The sequence below is a fragment of the Callorhinus ursinus genome, unplaced genomic scaffold (genome assembly GCF_003265705.2).
Source record: "Callorhinus ursinus isolate GAN/ISIS: 27379988/994484 unplaced genomic scaffold, GSC_fseal_2.0 scaffold14, whole genome shotgun sequence".
Lineage (NCBI taxonomy): Eukaryota > Metazoa > Chordata > Mammalia > Carnivora > Otariidae > Callorhinus > Callorhinus ursinus.
In genome coordinates, this window is record NW_027397076.1 from 2450747 (window position 1) to 2466747 (window position 16001).

General features: G+C 45.1%; 1 protein-coding gene across 1 annotated transcript in view; it reads left to right on the forward strand.

The window, feature by feature from the left end:
• The window catches only part of SYN3 (synapsin III), a 445616-nt gene that overhangs the window by 527 nt on the left and 429088 nt on the right, over positions 1-16001 (forward strand). The gene's annotated exons all lie outside the window — the stretch shown is intronic.

Sequence of the window (16001 nt, forward strand, 5' to 3'; positions counted from 1 at the left end):
GGAGATCTCCGAGCGGCTCCCTGGCCGAGCTCGGAGCGGAGACTGGCCCTGGAGGCCGCGCCCGGTGTATCTATTCAGCATTTACCCGGCTATCCCCGTTGTGTGCCAGGCACAGTGCTGAGCCCCGGTGCACGACGACGGGCTTTGGAGGAGCTCTGGGGGCCGAGAAGGACAGTCGGAGGAACAGTTACCGAACACTGTAGTACAGGGGACACGAGGTGGAGAGCAGCAGTGAGGGAGCCAGGAGGGCTTCGGGGCGAAGGTGACCACTGAGTGGGGACTGTAGTAGGAGTCAGAGGGTTAGCCCCGCTGAGAGCTGCGGGGAGGCGGTGCAGGGGGAGGGCTGGTGGGTTAGCGGGAGTTCCAGATAGATTTTCTTGTGCCAGGGTAAGGAAGCTGGAAAAGGCCAGTATCCCATCAGGTGATCACGTAGGACCAGGGCTTACTGTCGGTAGGAAATGAGCTGTCGGCATGGCAGGGGGCTAAACCACGCTCAGGCCTTGAAACGCAGCCTTAGACCCTCTCGAATTTTGTCCTGGGAGGGAGTGCAGTGGAGGAATTCTCACCAGTGCCCGGGTCACTCTGGCAGCTCTGTGCCTGGAAGCAGCAGAGAGCTGGTAAGTTGTAGTTGCTGTTCAGACTTGGCTGTGAATACTCTGGTTCCGGAAGGCAGCCCCAACTGCCCAGGAGCCTTGCTCCCTGGCCTCCGGGCATGAACTTGGGCCAGGAGATGTTGCCCACGTGACAATTGCTTCTGCAACCTGCGGGCCATTTTTATATTGTTTCTGGAGGTTTTGAGCTCAACCTTGTCATCAGGGATGGACCCTGGAGGTTTGGGAAGGGCACCTCTCCCCTTCTCTTTCTGTCTTACAGAGGCACAGTCTCAGCTCTTAGAGGCTGTAGTAAAAAGCTAGGTGTCACTCTGGAGTCAGATCAGAAAGTCACTTTAGCTATGTGCCTGGGGGATGTAATCAACCTTGCTGAATTTCAGTTTTCTGATTTAAAAAGAAATAGCATAACTACCTTTTTTAGGTCAGGTTCTCTGGAAAAAGACTCAGAGATTCTGAGGTTTGTGTATAGGGGGACTTTGGGGGAGTGGTCTCACTGTCCAAGGGGGTGAGGAGTCAGGAAAGCAGGATTGGGCAGAGGGAGAAGTGGACCTGTGATGTAGTGCAAAAGAGGCCTCAGTTGATCCCCTGAGGCATGGGGACCAAGCCTTTGAAGTCCCATGTTGACCAGCCAGTAAATGCAGGGGGTGCATAACTTTGGTTGTCCCTTCAGCAAGACAGTTCCTGAAGAGGAACTCTGCCAGCATTCGTGGCAGCAGGGTGCACAGTAGAAAGGAGTGCCTTGGTCTTGGAGGGGGATTGAGAGCAGTATCACAGAGCCACCTCTGCAGGAAGGCCTTGGGAAGTAAATGTCATAACCTGACAGAAACTGGTTGGCACTGCATCTGGTGCAGAACAGACATTTAAAAAGCGTTCATTTCTCTCACCTTCAAACTTCTTGATTGCGTCTGAAAGTGGGTTGGAAAGTTAGAGTTGGGTAAATAGGCTTTTTAGAGGAAAAGAATTTTAATAATAATAATAGCCACAATGACTACCGCTTCCCGTTACTGAGTGCCTATTATCTATATGCATTGTCTCCTAGTTGTCTGGTGATATTCTGAGTCAGGTACTTTTATTCTTTTTATAGTCAACCCAGTCTTTTCCAAAACCCAACAGAGTATGTGTCCTTTTGCCATAAAATAATAGCCATAACAACAGCAGCAATCAAAACAATATGATTTGTTACACTCTATGAAGTGATTTCATTGGTGGTTTAATTAATTCACTTATTTACCAGTTATTAATTCAGCAATGTGCATTGAGTGGTTCCTAAATGGCAGGGTGCTGTCCTAGGTGCTGGGAATACAGTGGAGTCTGTCAGGGGAGAGACAGACATTAAATGCTTTGATTTCTTCAGGAGCAAACACTGAAGGATAGAACATCCCGTTGCGTAGCCAGGAAGTGATAGAGAGTAATAGGCCCTTTTCCCAATTGACTTTCTCATCCTTCAGTTTTAGTATAACCTCCTCAGAAAGGCCTCTTGGACCATCCCTTGTAAGGCAGGTCCCCTCCCTTTTACTCTCCTATCATAGTACTTGTTCATTCATTTTATTTATTTCCTTGTTGGTGGTCCTCCCCATTAGACTGGAGGCTTCAGGAGGTCATATTGCTTTATCCCAAGATCCCAGCACAGTGATTAGCACAGATTTCTTGAATGAGTGAAATGAATGAGGCGTGGATCTGCTTAACTCCTCATATGGAGGAGTGATATTTCTATTGAGATCTGAGGGATGAGGAGGACCAAGCAATGCCAAGATCAAGAGGCAGAGAGAGCAGCTTATTCAAGGATCATGAGGTGGAAGAATGGAGCCCAGGTGATTGGGGAACAGCCTGAGATGAATTTGGAGAAGTAGATGAGTCCTTGGAAGACCATGCTGAGCTTGGATTTTATTCAAAGTGCAATGAAAGGTCATTGAGGGATTTTAAGCCTAATAATAATGACTTAAAGTTGTAATATATATTTCTTCGTTGTCTGTCATGCCTCTAAGAGGCACGCTCCATGAAGAAAAGAGTTCAGTAAATATTGCTAGAGTTAATGGGTGCTCTGGTTTATGTAGCTACCAAGTGAAAAATGGAGGAGGGAGAGGAATGTGATTTTTGTCACAAATTCGGAGTTAGGTGAGAAAGATGTTGGCGTCTTGGGTACAGAACAGCAGTGGTATTGGAGAAAAGTAAAGGAATCGAGTTATATTTCATTGTAAAATGGACAAGGGCTTGCTGATACATTAGATATTGGGAATAGAGGAAAGGGAAGAATCAAGGGTGACCTGTGGGTTTATGGTTTAAGATTGGGTGGATGCCAAATGTCCATCAACAGGTGAATGGATAAACAAAATGTAGTATATACTGACAGTAGAATATTACTCAGCCATAACAAGGAATGAAGTGCTCCTATATGCTACAATGTGAACGAACCCCCAAAACATGCTAAGTGAACGAAGACAAAGAAGATCACATGTTGTATGATTTCATTTAGATAAAATATCTAGAGTAGTTAAATCCGTAGAGACAGAAAGCAGAGTTCTGTTTGCCAGGGACTTGGGGAAAAAGGGTAAATGAGGCATAACTGCTTAAAGGGTAAACAGTTTCCTTTTGGGTTGATGAAAATGTTTTGGAACTAGATAGAGGTGGTGGTTGCACAACATTATGAATGTACTAAATGCCACTGAATTGTACACTTTAAGATGGTTAATTTTATGTTATGTGAATTTCATCTCAATTACCAAAAAAAAAAAAAAAGATTGGATGGATGGGAGCACCAATAACAGAGTGGAGGAGACTGGGTGGGGAGCGGGTTGTGGAATTCACATGCTGTCTTACAGATACCCGTGAGATATCCACGTGGAGCCTAGGGGGAGGTCTGGGCTGGAGATATAAATATGGGAGTTGTCAGCACTTAGATGTCAGCCAACAAAATGGATGAGATCTAGGGAGAGACAGTGTAAAGGAGCACATCACAGCCTGGATCATTCTTTAATTTGATCTTCATACCTACCTGTGAGGGAGGTGCTGTTGTCTTCATTTTCAGATGAGGAAACTAACCCCCCTCCCCTGGCCCCCACATGAACTTGCCCAAGGTAAGACACTTTGTTCTTGTGCATCTTCTGGCTTCCAGTGCTTTGCCATTCCCGTCTCAGCATGATGGCATTTAGAACTTTAGCAAGGGCCTTCCCTCCCCTCCTCCTCTCCCCATGCTGACTGAGTACTCACATGGCGGGCACTGTGCTGGGCATATGTTGGCAGAGAAAGTAGAAATGGCTCTAATTTTTGTGGACTTTACCCAGTAAACAAGCAGTCCACTGATACAGGGGACTTTAGGAGCCTGTAGCAGGAGCGTCTACCCCAGGTTTGGGAGTAAGAGGAGGCTTCCTAGAGAAAATGTCAGCTAAGCCGAGATTTGCAGCAGAAGCAGAAAGATGGAGCCTGAGAAAGAGATGATTCTCTGGAGGGTTCATGATCCCTGAACACCTGCTATGGGAATTCACCATTCTCTTCATTCCCCAATTCTTCACAGGTTACTGGCATTTTCCAACTTACTGAGAGGTTTTTCTATATTTTCTATAACTCTGGAGGCAATAAGCAGACAAATGGCTTAATTTGATTTCAAGTGGGAGCTTCAGAGGGGTAGCCAGATAGAGTGCATATAGCCTGGTTTTCAAAGCCAGCCTTCATCTCTTGAGCAAGTGACTTATTCTTCTGAACCTTGCTTTTAATACCTATGAAATGGAACCAATAATGTGCATTTCCTAATGTAGGAAGTAAATGAAATGACACAGCAAAGTATTAGGTACATAGTAAATGCTCAGAAAAACGATATCTCTCTTATCTTTTGGAGAGGAAGAGTTTCTGAAAAGACCAGAAGTCCTCACACTCTGTACACTATTTAAAATACAGATATCCATCTTCCCTCTGAAGGCTCTGATGGTTCAGGATGGAGCACAGCGTTCCGTATGTTTAGAAAGCAGCCCACATGATCCTGGTAAAAGCAAGTCCAGGAACCATTGGCTTGACCAAATACTTGAGTCATTGCTATGATGAACATGAAAGGGTTAAGCACCTAAAAGCAGAATTTTGCCTTCTAGGAATTATTAGCCAATGACAGTGCTGACCGATGATGTAATGTCTTTGGCTGGCACTCCATTGGTTAAGTGTATTGTTTCTCTCGCCGCTTCAGCTGTGTGAGGAGCAAAGCTGGAGCCCAAGGGTTAATAATTCTGTGGCAGCATATAGAGCAGTTTTTTTTTCCCATTCCTCTTCTGCTAGGTGTGAGTGTATAGCCCAGCTCAGCTGATTGTTGCCCTTCTTCTTCCAGTAAAGAGCTGCATCTTCCTTCTTACCTCCTCCCAAGCAGAGCACGTGTCTCCGTAGTACTACAGAGGAGGAGGGGGAGGAGGAGGAGGCTCAGGATCTTTTAGGGAAGAGAAAACCCCTTCAAAGTTCCACGCAGCAGTCTCTCCTTGCCCCTGGGGACGGGCACAGCCCCTGCTACTCTGGCCTACAAATGTCCCACTGGATGAATTGCTAAACTGCCACCTGATTCTGAGCATTGTTCAACCTGGCGGGATCCTCAGAACCGGGAGGTGAGCCCAGGGTTTTGGAAAAGGGAGTGGGCCTAGCAGAGAGGAGCTCTAGATTGGAGGTCTGGAGAGAGGGAACAGCTCTAGACTGGAAGGTCAAGCATAGGCTCCATCCCATAGCCCTGGCATGCGGTGTGAGCTTGGGCAGGACGGTTTCCCTCTTTGGGTCTGTTTGCTCAAGTGCACAGTGTGAGGCTTGGATTAGGGCCCTCTGAATTCTGGGAGACACTGGCGGGGGAGTGTGCTGACCAGGAGCAATAAACAATCATGTAGCTCTCTGTCAGATGGTCTCTGTAGATAAATGCTTTGCTCCTGGAATCTTGCGCAGCAGGGGAGTTTCAGGTGAGGGCTGTCTCCCTGGAGCCAGCTATAACCCAGGCTCCTCCTCATATTGTCTGGACTCTGTCTTCATTGCTCCCACTCGGCCGAGTAGCCCTTGGTAGACTCTGGGCTGAGGTTTCTCCAGAAACACCTGAATGGTCTCAGGATTTTAATCATGTCCTTTGAGGGGACCTTTGGGCTCCTGACCCTTGAGTTATCAGTGTGCCTTAATGAATTTGGCTTTCCTAGTTGTCTCATGCTGGAGCTCCTAAGGTGGGAGACGAAATTATTTTTGCATTATTGGATAGCTTAGCTGTGACAGGTTTCTTGTGTGTTTTTAGTGGGGCATGCATTATTGCCGCAGCCTGAAACTTCTCATCTTGCCCAAAGAGGTCCTAATGCAAGCATGTCAACCTCAAGGTGTAAAATGAAAAAAAGTAGAAATGAGATGGGGTGGGGAGAGGGGAACAGAATAACTGGAAAAGCCTGATGATAAGAAACTCTGACCTTCATTTCATAGGTAATTCAAGAAAGTCTACATTTTACAGACAAGCTATCATGCTACTTCCCTCTTGCAACACTCCAAAAAATACATAAATAAAAAGTTCTATTATTTTTATTTTTCAGAATTCAGTTATGTGTGGGGAGTTTCCAATTTCTTTAGGGGGAGTAGAACCTACAAAGTGTTCTCTCTGTGTCTTATATGACACTTGGCGTCTGCTGCCCTGTGTTCTGGGTCAGGCTTTGCTGCTGAGGAACATATGGGCCCTTGGGCAAGTCGCTGTGTCTCTCTGAGCCTTGTTTTCTGCATTTGTCAGTCACAGGGGCAGGAGGGAGTTGGACTAGCTGACTTCTAGAGCCCTCATAGCTCTGCCTGTCTGTGCTTTGGAGTGCAAAAAGCCTTTGTAATCAGAGGCTGTTGATTAAGTGGGTTGGATAGGTAAAGAATCTTTGAATAAAGGAATGTGTAGCATGAGTCCTCTAAGTGTTAAAACAAGTTAGCATGTTTTAACTCATTTCACTCCCTCAGTAGCCCTGGGAGTAGATGTAATTAACCCCACTCTACAGATATGAAATTACCCAAGATCATCATACAATAAATGTTAGACTGGTATTTGTGCAGGTGACCAAACTGGGATGGTGGTGCTTTTCAGGATAATGGAAGGGCTGGAGCTGGAATCCTTACCTACCTTTGTTTCCGTGCATGCTCTTCTTTCTACCACAATTCAAGCACTGATTTTAAGACTAACTAGTTCAGCCAGTTAATGTGGACTCAGGGTAATATCTGGGACAGCAGAAATTAGGGAACCCTGGGTCTGAAAGAGACCTTACAATCCTTTGGACCCGGCTCCTCAATATATAGCTGAGAAAATGGAGGCCCAGAGAAGTTAGGTGATTTGTTCCTGTCACTCACTGAGTCAGTAGATGGCAGGGATGGAGACCAAGACTCCTTGACTTAGGTGTTTGAAGGTGTATTGTTATTAATGAGTTTTTAAAAAATACCTTCATCTGAGAAATTTGGGATCATTTGAATTTAGCTGTTCTCACCTCTGTCTGTTCTCACCAGGCCGCTTTGAAGTGGTAAAGGATTTAAGTAAGAATCATTGAACACTTAACCTGCACTTGGCATTGTGGCAGGTGTCTGAAACATGAAAGGCGGGTGGTAAGCAAGCTGAGTATGAGACTGGTCAGTTTCCTTCAGGAGCCTCAGGAGGCAAGCTGTATTTCATGAGAGTCTAACTCACAGGTCAGCGATCTTTCTTAGTGGATGAGCTGGGTGGGACCCTGCCCCTTTTTCTCTGTGTATGACCGGCACCTAATTTATACCACTATAAGAGTACTTGTCGCATGACATGTGGTCTCTGTTCTTTGTCTTTCCAACTAAGCTGCATGTTTCCCAAAATGTGGAACTTAACCAATCGGTGGAGCTGCCTAATGGGGAGGTGGGTGTCAATATCTTGGATGTGCAGAGATGTACACCAAGAAATAAAAAACATCAAGTAATTATTAAAAAGCGCAATGCAGATACTTGACTCCTTCCTCGATCACTGTAACGTTAAGAAAGAATCATCTTAACACCAGGCTTCAAACATCCTAATGATTATCATAGGAAAGAGGGGTTGTAATTACTCTGCAGGGCTGAAGAGCAAAGCTAGCAGCAATGGGTGGAAGTTGGAGGGGAGCAGGTAGCAGATAAATAGGGGAAAATTGTACTGATGGTGGGGCCTGTCCAGTGGGTCAGTCTCACCTTTCACACCCTTGTCAATCTCTTGGTAGCCCTCAGAGATTACTGCCCCGGCAAAGAGTAGCACTTGGTAGCTTTTAATGCCCCTTGTAGATCTAAGATTTCTTGATTATCTATCAAGCAGGTGTAAATGAGAAGAGGCCTGGAGTATAGCAGAGCTGCATCTTAGTCTTTAGGGTCCAAAGCCATAGTATGGGGTGGAAATCATTCATAGCCAAAATAACCATTGAAAATATCTTAATTGCCAAAAAATTGCATTACATGTGGTTTTTGTGTATGCAACCTGAACGATAATTCAGATGCTAACTAGTGTATAAAACACTGATTTAGACTAAGAGAAGTAGCAGCATAAAGCCTATCTGCTGTTGCTTGGGTCTTCCTACTGTTCTGTCTCTAAGGTAATTGTAAAATTTCTCACTTGCATGGGGTAGGGGATGGAGAATTCTCAAATGTTCTTGCTTGCTTATAATGCTATTCTGTTTGGATAAACAGTCTCTAATACCATTAAATGTGTTTAACAGTTTGTTTTTAATGATAATGAAAATTAAATGAGGTAATATATGTGGAAACCTGGAACCCAGGAACTGTTACAGAGTAGCTGCTCAGTATAATTTTACTGAAAGGAAATAAGCATCTTGCTTTAGTGTATTTGTCCATGCAGGTCTTTGAAAAGTTTTAGAGAAGAACCTGGCCACCTGTGCCCAAGCTGGCATTTCCTATTTGAAGCCTGTCTTGTTTGGCTTCTCTGCACAGGGTTCACCCTCTTGCCCTTGAATACTGTTTGTAAAATCCAAAGTGGAGAAAGAATGAGGTTGGAAGCTTCACAGACCCGAATTCAAAACACTAGCCATTACCTGTCATTGTGTGTCATTGGCCTTGTTACTTAACCTCTCCATGTCCGTTTTTTTCACTTGTGAAAATGGGATCAGTAGATCCCACCTTGAAGGGTGAATGGGGGCTTAAATGAGAGAACCTTTAGAACATATATAGAGTAGGTGTTCTATAAATGGCTACTTAATTTGTTCTCCACGGAAAGATGTTGCAGAGAGGTATTGTTGTTTTTCCTTCACTCTCACCTCAAACTTCTTGGCCCACATTAGTAGCATTTCTATATAGTTTTGTACAAACTTTCAGGAAACCTCATGTGACAGTATTCTAAGAATGCATTTGCTTGCAGCCTTGCCCCCTCCTAGCTTGTCTTCATGGCAGTCACCTAACTAAGCATCAGAAAGCTGCACTTGGAAGGGAAATGTTGTGCCTAATACATTTTTAAAACCCCAGGAGCTCATATTCTGGGCTGGGATGCTTACTCAGGGGCCAAGTGGGCAGGTAATTTGAGGGGTGCTACAGAAGCCAAAGTATGGCTCCAAATTCAAAGCATTGGGGATTTCATTATTGAATTTTCATTCCTTGGGCTTACGTATTCATCCATTTAACAAATATTTATGTAGTTCTTACACTGTGATAGGCAATGACATGGGTGCTGGGGATAGATCAATGAACAATGCAGACAAGATCCCTACCTTTGTATATCTTATATTCTGATGGAGGAATCAAAAATAACCACAAAACAGTTACATTGTGATGTATCAGTTAGTGGCAAGGGCCTTGAAGAAAAACAAAAGTGTAAGGGCATTGGAAGAGGCCCTTATAGAAAAGTCCATTAAAGGTCTTTGAGGAGTTGCTATTTCAGCAAGGGGGGAGTTTGAGAAGGTATAACTAGAGAGGTACCCAAAACCAGGTCTGGTGGGGACTCACGGGCTGTAGAGAGAGGTTTGGATTCTACTCTTAGCTGGAGGTTTTGAGTAAGGGGGTTACATGGCTTGACTTATTCTTTTAATTGGTTTTGTTTTTTAAATTGCCATATAGTAAAGTTGACGTTGTTTTGGTGTTTAGTTCTATGACTTTCACCACACGTGTTAGCCACACATGTAGATTCATGGGAGTACCAACATCACAATGACACAGAACAGTTTCATCACCCAGAAACCTCCCTCCTAATGTCCCTTTGCGGTCACAAACTCCCCGTCTCTAACATTTGGCAACAAGAACTCTACTTTCCATCACGACCATTTTGTCTTTCTGAGCTTATGATGTCAGTGGAATCATATAGTATGTAAGCTTCTGAGGCTGGCTTCTTTCTCTGAGCACAATGCCCTTGAGATTCATCCATGTTGTTGCAGGTGTCAATAGTTTGTTCATTTTTATTGCTGGCTAGAATTCTGTTGTGTGGACGTATCACGGTTTGTCCATTCATTTACTCTTGAAGGACAATTGGGTCGTTTCCAGGTTTTGGCTATTACTAATAGAGCTGCTATAAACATTTGTGCTCAGGTTTTTGTATGAACACACATTTTTGGGTCTCTAGGGTAAATACCCAACTGTTGAATTGCTGGGACATAACAATAAATTTACACTTAATTTTATAAGAAACTGCCAAACGATTTTCAGCATGGCTTTACCATTTTGTATTCCCATCAGTGATGTGTGAAAGTTCCACTTACTCTGCATTCTTGTCAGCACATGTCATTGTCAGTATTTTTTATTTTGGCCATTCTAATAGTTTAATTGTATCTTTCCATGGTTTTAATTTGCATTTACCTAGTAGCCAATGATATTGAGTATCTTTTCACGTGTTTATTTGCCGTCCTTATATTCTCTTTAGTGAGGTGTCTGTTCAAGTCTTTTATCCATTTTTTAAATTGCTTTTGTGTTTCTCACTGCTAAGTTTTGAGTATTCTTTATGTCTTCTGGATATCAGTGTTTTCTTGAATGTGTGATCTACAAATATTTAACTTGTTTTTGAGGAATCATTCTGAATTCCTTGTGGGAGGGAGGCTGTGGCGGGGCGGGGCGGGGTGGAAGCAGAAGGATCAGTGGCAGACCATCGCAGTAGCCCCTGGAGAGAGATGGTGGCAGTTTGGACTAAAGTCATTTGGGTGGAAGAGGTCAAAATCAAGGAAACTTTTGAGAGTAGAGCCATCTGAACTTGACGATGGGTGGAATGTGGAATGTGAGGGAAAAGGGGCCTCAAGGATGACCATAGTGCTGGAGGGGCTGAGAATTTAAATGTATTTCAGGTATGGTGTCTGCCCTCAAGAAGCTCTCAGTCTAGTGAGAGGAGACTTTCTATAAGCAGTTCACCTGGAATACAATCTCTGTGCTCACAGAGGTCATGAGAAAAGAACTGGGGGAACACAGCTGATGGAAAATTTACTAAGTGTAAGATTTGTGAGGCCAGCTCTCTGGACCGCCACTCTCAAACTTCAGTGTCTGTAAGAATCAGGGGAGAAGGTTATTAAAAATGCAGCTGGCTAGGCTCCTGCCCCAAAAGTAAGAGGCCTATGGTTAGCAACACCACAAATTATTCTGTGTAGGTGATTGATTGACCATTATGAGAAACCCTTGGGGGAACTGGGGGGACTTCAGAGAAGAGGTGATGTCTGAGGTCGACTTTCAGGGTTCAGTGAGAATTCCGACTTGGAGAAAGCTGTGGAAAGGGCAGCTGGGTATGGTCTTGTGAGAGAAGAGCAAAAGCAAAGGCTTGGGAGAACGATAGAGCCTGACTGGATCCTAGAGTAGTATAGGTGGGGTGATGATGATGACTCTTGACCAGAGAACTCATGTCTGGGAGTTAGTGATGAGTCATGGGACTTCCTGTGTTCAATGAGTCTAAAGTGGTTGCCACCACCCAGCAGCTCTCCAGGTACTAACAAGGGGCCCACCATGGTGAAATGTACCAGGCGGTCCAATGCTGGGTGTGCAGAGGGGCTGTTGTGCTTCCAAAGTCTCCTGTGACCAAGTGCCCTTGAGGAGAGAACGAGCCGACAGGGGGTACTGTGCGCAGAGGTTTGCAGAAGGAAGCCTTGTCCCTACGACCCCTTTGGGCCTTCCTTGAAGCTTAAAGACTCTGCATCTCCTTTTCACATGTGATCTTGCCTACCTCCCAAGGATGCTGAACCACATCTTCCTGTGGCGTAACTACTACTCACTGTGTGCCAAGCATAGTTCAAAGCACTTTATATGATTAAGCCATTTAATTCTCCCAATGAGCCTGTGGATGAGATGGAACAGTTATTCCTGTTTTATGATGAGCAGCCGAGGTACTGAAAGATGAATGACTGGCTCAAAGGCACAGTGCTACAAAGTAGAAGAGCTGGCATATTAACCCAGGGAATTTTGACTTCAGAGCCCATGCTTTTAACTGTTATGCCACATATGCCGTCTGGGGGCATCTGTAGAGGGCGAGAGGGATGGAGAAGCCAGAGTGGCCGCAGTACCGCTCACTGTGCTTGCTGCAGCCCAGTCACGGTTATGCAGCATTCACAGGGTTATTCCCTGTAGGGACTATCTCAGTAATACACTTTTTTTTTTTTAAAGAAATCCTCTTTATTTCTTTTTTTTTATAAAGATTTTATTTATTCATGAGAGACAGACAGAGAGAGAGAGAGAGAGAGAGAGAGAGAGGCAGAGGGAGAAGCAGGCTCCCAAGGAGCAGGGAGCCCGATGTGGGACTCGGTCCCAGGACCCTGGGATCATGACCTGAGCCGAAGGCAGACGCTTAACCATCTGAGCCACCCAGGTGCCCCTCAGTAATACACTTTAATGTTAAAAGATTTTTCTTTTGGGGACCCTGGGTGGCTCAGTCGTTAAGCGTCTGCCTGCGGCTCAGGTCATGATCCCAGGGTCCTGGGATCAAGCCCCGTATCGGGCTCCCTGCTCCAAGGGAAGCCTGCTTCTCCCTCTCCCACTCCCCCTGCTTGTGTTCCCTCTCTGGCTGTGTCTCTCTGTCAAATAAATAAGTAAAATCTTAACCAACTGAGCCACCCAGGCACCCATAAATAAATAAAATCTTTAAAAAAAATATTTTTCTTTTTTGATTTTAGCTTTTGGGTTAAAACTTACTATTTTTATTCTTTCTTGTCTAGTTAATATGATAAATCAATTGTGAGGTTTGAAATGGCAACATAAGGTGTTGTAGTATCATGACGCTCCTAAAAGTAGTTGTTATATGTGGAACTGTTTGCCCGTATACTAAATGGCCCCAGGTTATTATGCTTTAGAGTTCTTCTAAATCTGTCTTCAAGCAGCTAGTGTATTTTCCTCCAGCAAAATTCTGTCTGATTTACATCTGTTTGCCGAAGTCAGGCAGGCACATGACCAAACCTACGTGCATTGTTTCCTAAGGAAGAGTCAATAGGTTCTAACTAGCGGGCTTTTCTCCTTTTTTTTTTTTTTTTTTTTGTAAAGTTCAGAGAGAGGTGCGTAGACTGGTGTGTCTGGAGACCTTTCCCGCCTTATTTCAAGATTCTCAATTCTGCTGCTATAACAATTTCTGTAGACTGGGTGCTTAAACAACAGACATTTATTTCTCACAGCTTCCAGAGGGAAGTCTTTGATCAGGGTGTCAGTGTATTGGGTTCTGGTGAGGGCCTTCTTCCTCACTCGCAGATGGCCATCTTTTTACTGTGTCCTAACATCGTGGAAAGCAGGGAAAGAGGATGTAAGCTCTCTGCGTGTCTCTTCATGACCTGATTATCTCCCAAAGGCCTCATCTCCAAACATCATCATGCTGGGGATTAGGGGTTCAATGTAGGAATTTGCGGCCGGACACAAACATTCAGTCCATAGCAGTTGGGTAGTTGGATTTGCTATGCAAGAGATGTCCAGACAGTGCAGGAGGAGTACAGTGTGATCTGGGAGAATTTTGAAGTTCCCTTGGCAGACGGAGAGCGGGAGTTCTAGGGAGGCTTCCTGAGCCTAGAACTGAGTTTTGAAAGATGAATGGAGTTAACTAATCCAGTGGGGTGGGGAGGGGCTTAGAGAAGAATAAAATCGGATGCCATTCCAAGAGGCAGGAACAGCATGTGCAAAGGTTAACACCACATGGCAGGTAACCAGGTAAGTGTGAGTGAATATAATGGTGCCGGATGAAGCTGGAGACAAAGCTGGCCAGATCAGAAAGGGTCTCAGTGCTACATGGAAGGGCTTGAGCTGACATCAAGGAACAGCTGCCGTGTTTAAGTGATGTGGTCAGATTTTTGTTTTATTTAAAGAATGTCTCTGACAGTCTAAGCTATGGAAATGCATTTGGAGGAGACCTAACTGTATGCAGGGAGCCCAGGAAGGAGGGTTCTGCAGTGGTCCACGCAAGAGATTATGCATGTCTGAGCTAGAAGTTGAGAGAGATGAAGACGGTGTCAAAAGCTTCCCTTTTATTGAGCTGCACACCCAGAATAACCCCCTTTTCTCTGTTATGGGGCTGTCTGAAGGTGAGTTTTAATATGATCCCTGTCCTCAAAAAGTTGATAATATAGAGACATCTAAGAAACCATTGGCAATGCAAGAGGTGGATTCACCAAATTTTTTTGATTCACAAATATCTTTTGAATGCTTCCTATGTACTAGCCCTTTCTGGGGGTTATGACATGACAGTGAAAAAAACAAACAAATTCCTGTCCTCATGGGGATCCCATTCAAGTTGGAGGGAGCACAGAAAGGAGACACTACAAAGGTGTAAGATATATTAATATGTTGCATGGTAGTGGATATTACAGAAAAAAGAGAGAAGGGGGAGAGAGGTGTTGGAGGAGGGACTACAATTTTTTAAAATGTAACATTTGAACAGAGAGCTAAAGGAGGAGAGGGAATGGTATCCTAAATACACAAATACAGAGACTAAAATACCTATGTGGAGGCATCATGGTATAGCAACTTTGAACACGACCTTTGAGGAAAAGCAGACTTAAATTTAAATCCTGGCTCCATGCCATACTGGCTGGGTGACCTTAGACCTATTATTTCACCTCCTTGAACATGGATACCCTTATCCCTACAATGGGATTGGTGACTTTCGTCTCCCAGGATTGCTGTGAGGATGGAAGGAGATACTTCTTGCTTAGTGCTGAGCCTGGCACCTTGAAAACATTCATAATGTTGGGGGTGATTCTGGTGGGGCATCATCAAGGAAAAGAGCCCTGGGAGGTGCACCAGGGGGTTTGAAACAGGATTTCCTGACTAGGGCTCTCTGCTCTGCTGTTGCAGGCTCTGCAGAACTGAGTCATGGGCCCTTGGGGGCTGAGAGGCAAAAGTCCCAGAACAGCCTCTTCAGTAAAGAGGACAGGAGAGCCATGAGGCCCGGTGCCATGCCATGGTCTGTGGTCCTTGGAAGTCTCCATGCATCTTGGGAAGGGTTCTGTCCCTAGGCAGGTCCCAACCCCCTGGGAGAGGATGTGAGAGAAGCTTTTTGTGCTTTAAAAAATAATGGAGGTGAAAACTGGTGGGTGTGAAGACGAGTCTGGCTCTTCAGCAGTTTTACCGGTGAGCACAACATAAATGGTTGTTTTCTGCGGGGGCTAGAGGAAGCAGCTGCCAAAGCCGCCATTCCCGTCCCGGCTGTGAAAAAGCCCTTCCTTGCCTGCGAGTGACAGAGGAGAGGGCTGCTCTCTGGAAGGAGTTGGCAGCAGCTGCTGGGGATCTTTGGGTGGAAATCTAGGATATGAAAGCTCAGCTTCCCGTGGGCGCTTCCTTCAGCCTGTCTCATGTCATCAACCGTTGGTATCATGGTGCCTGCCTGAAGGGGCATTACTGCCACTTGGCTAAGGCTAGCTACTGCCCAGGGCTGCTTCTGGGGGATGGTCTGGGGGCAGCAAGCCACTGCCGAGCGGGGGAGTGAGCGAGGGCACAGCATCGGTTGGGATTCCTCTAATCTGTTCCTTTTTCCTTTTTTCATTGTCTGAGTCTTCTGTTTTCTTGCGTTTTTTTCTTTATTCAGTTTCGTTATTTTACTCATCCACACCTCCCCCGTTCTTTTTCTCCTTCTTCCTTCCATCCTCATTTTCTTCTTAGATCTTTCTTTTTCTTCCCCCTTCTTTCCTTTCCATCTACTCACTCTTTGTTAATTCATTATCAATCCATCAAGCATGTTCTCTGCGCAGTGCTAGCCCTGGGCACCGATAACACCTTGCCTGCACTCAGGAGCTCAGCCGCTGCAGGAAGAGGGAGGAGGGGAAATAAACAGGCAAAGCCTACAGTGAACGGTCTAGACTCTGGAGTCAGACAAACCTGATTAGCGTTCGCCACTTCCTCCACGTGTTACCTTGGGCAAGTTACTGAACCTTTCTGAGCCTCAGATGTTTCAGCTCTCAGAAGACTAGAACTTTCTTCCTAGGATTCCTAGGAGTACAGGAGGGAGTGCAGGTAACGTGCTTAGCAGAGTGCCTCGCATGTAGCAAGAATTCAGGCAATGGT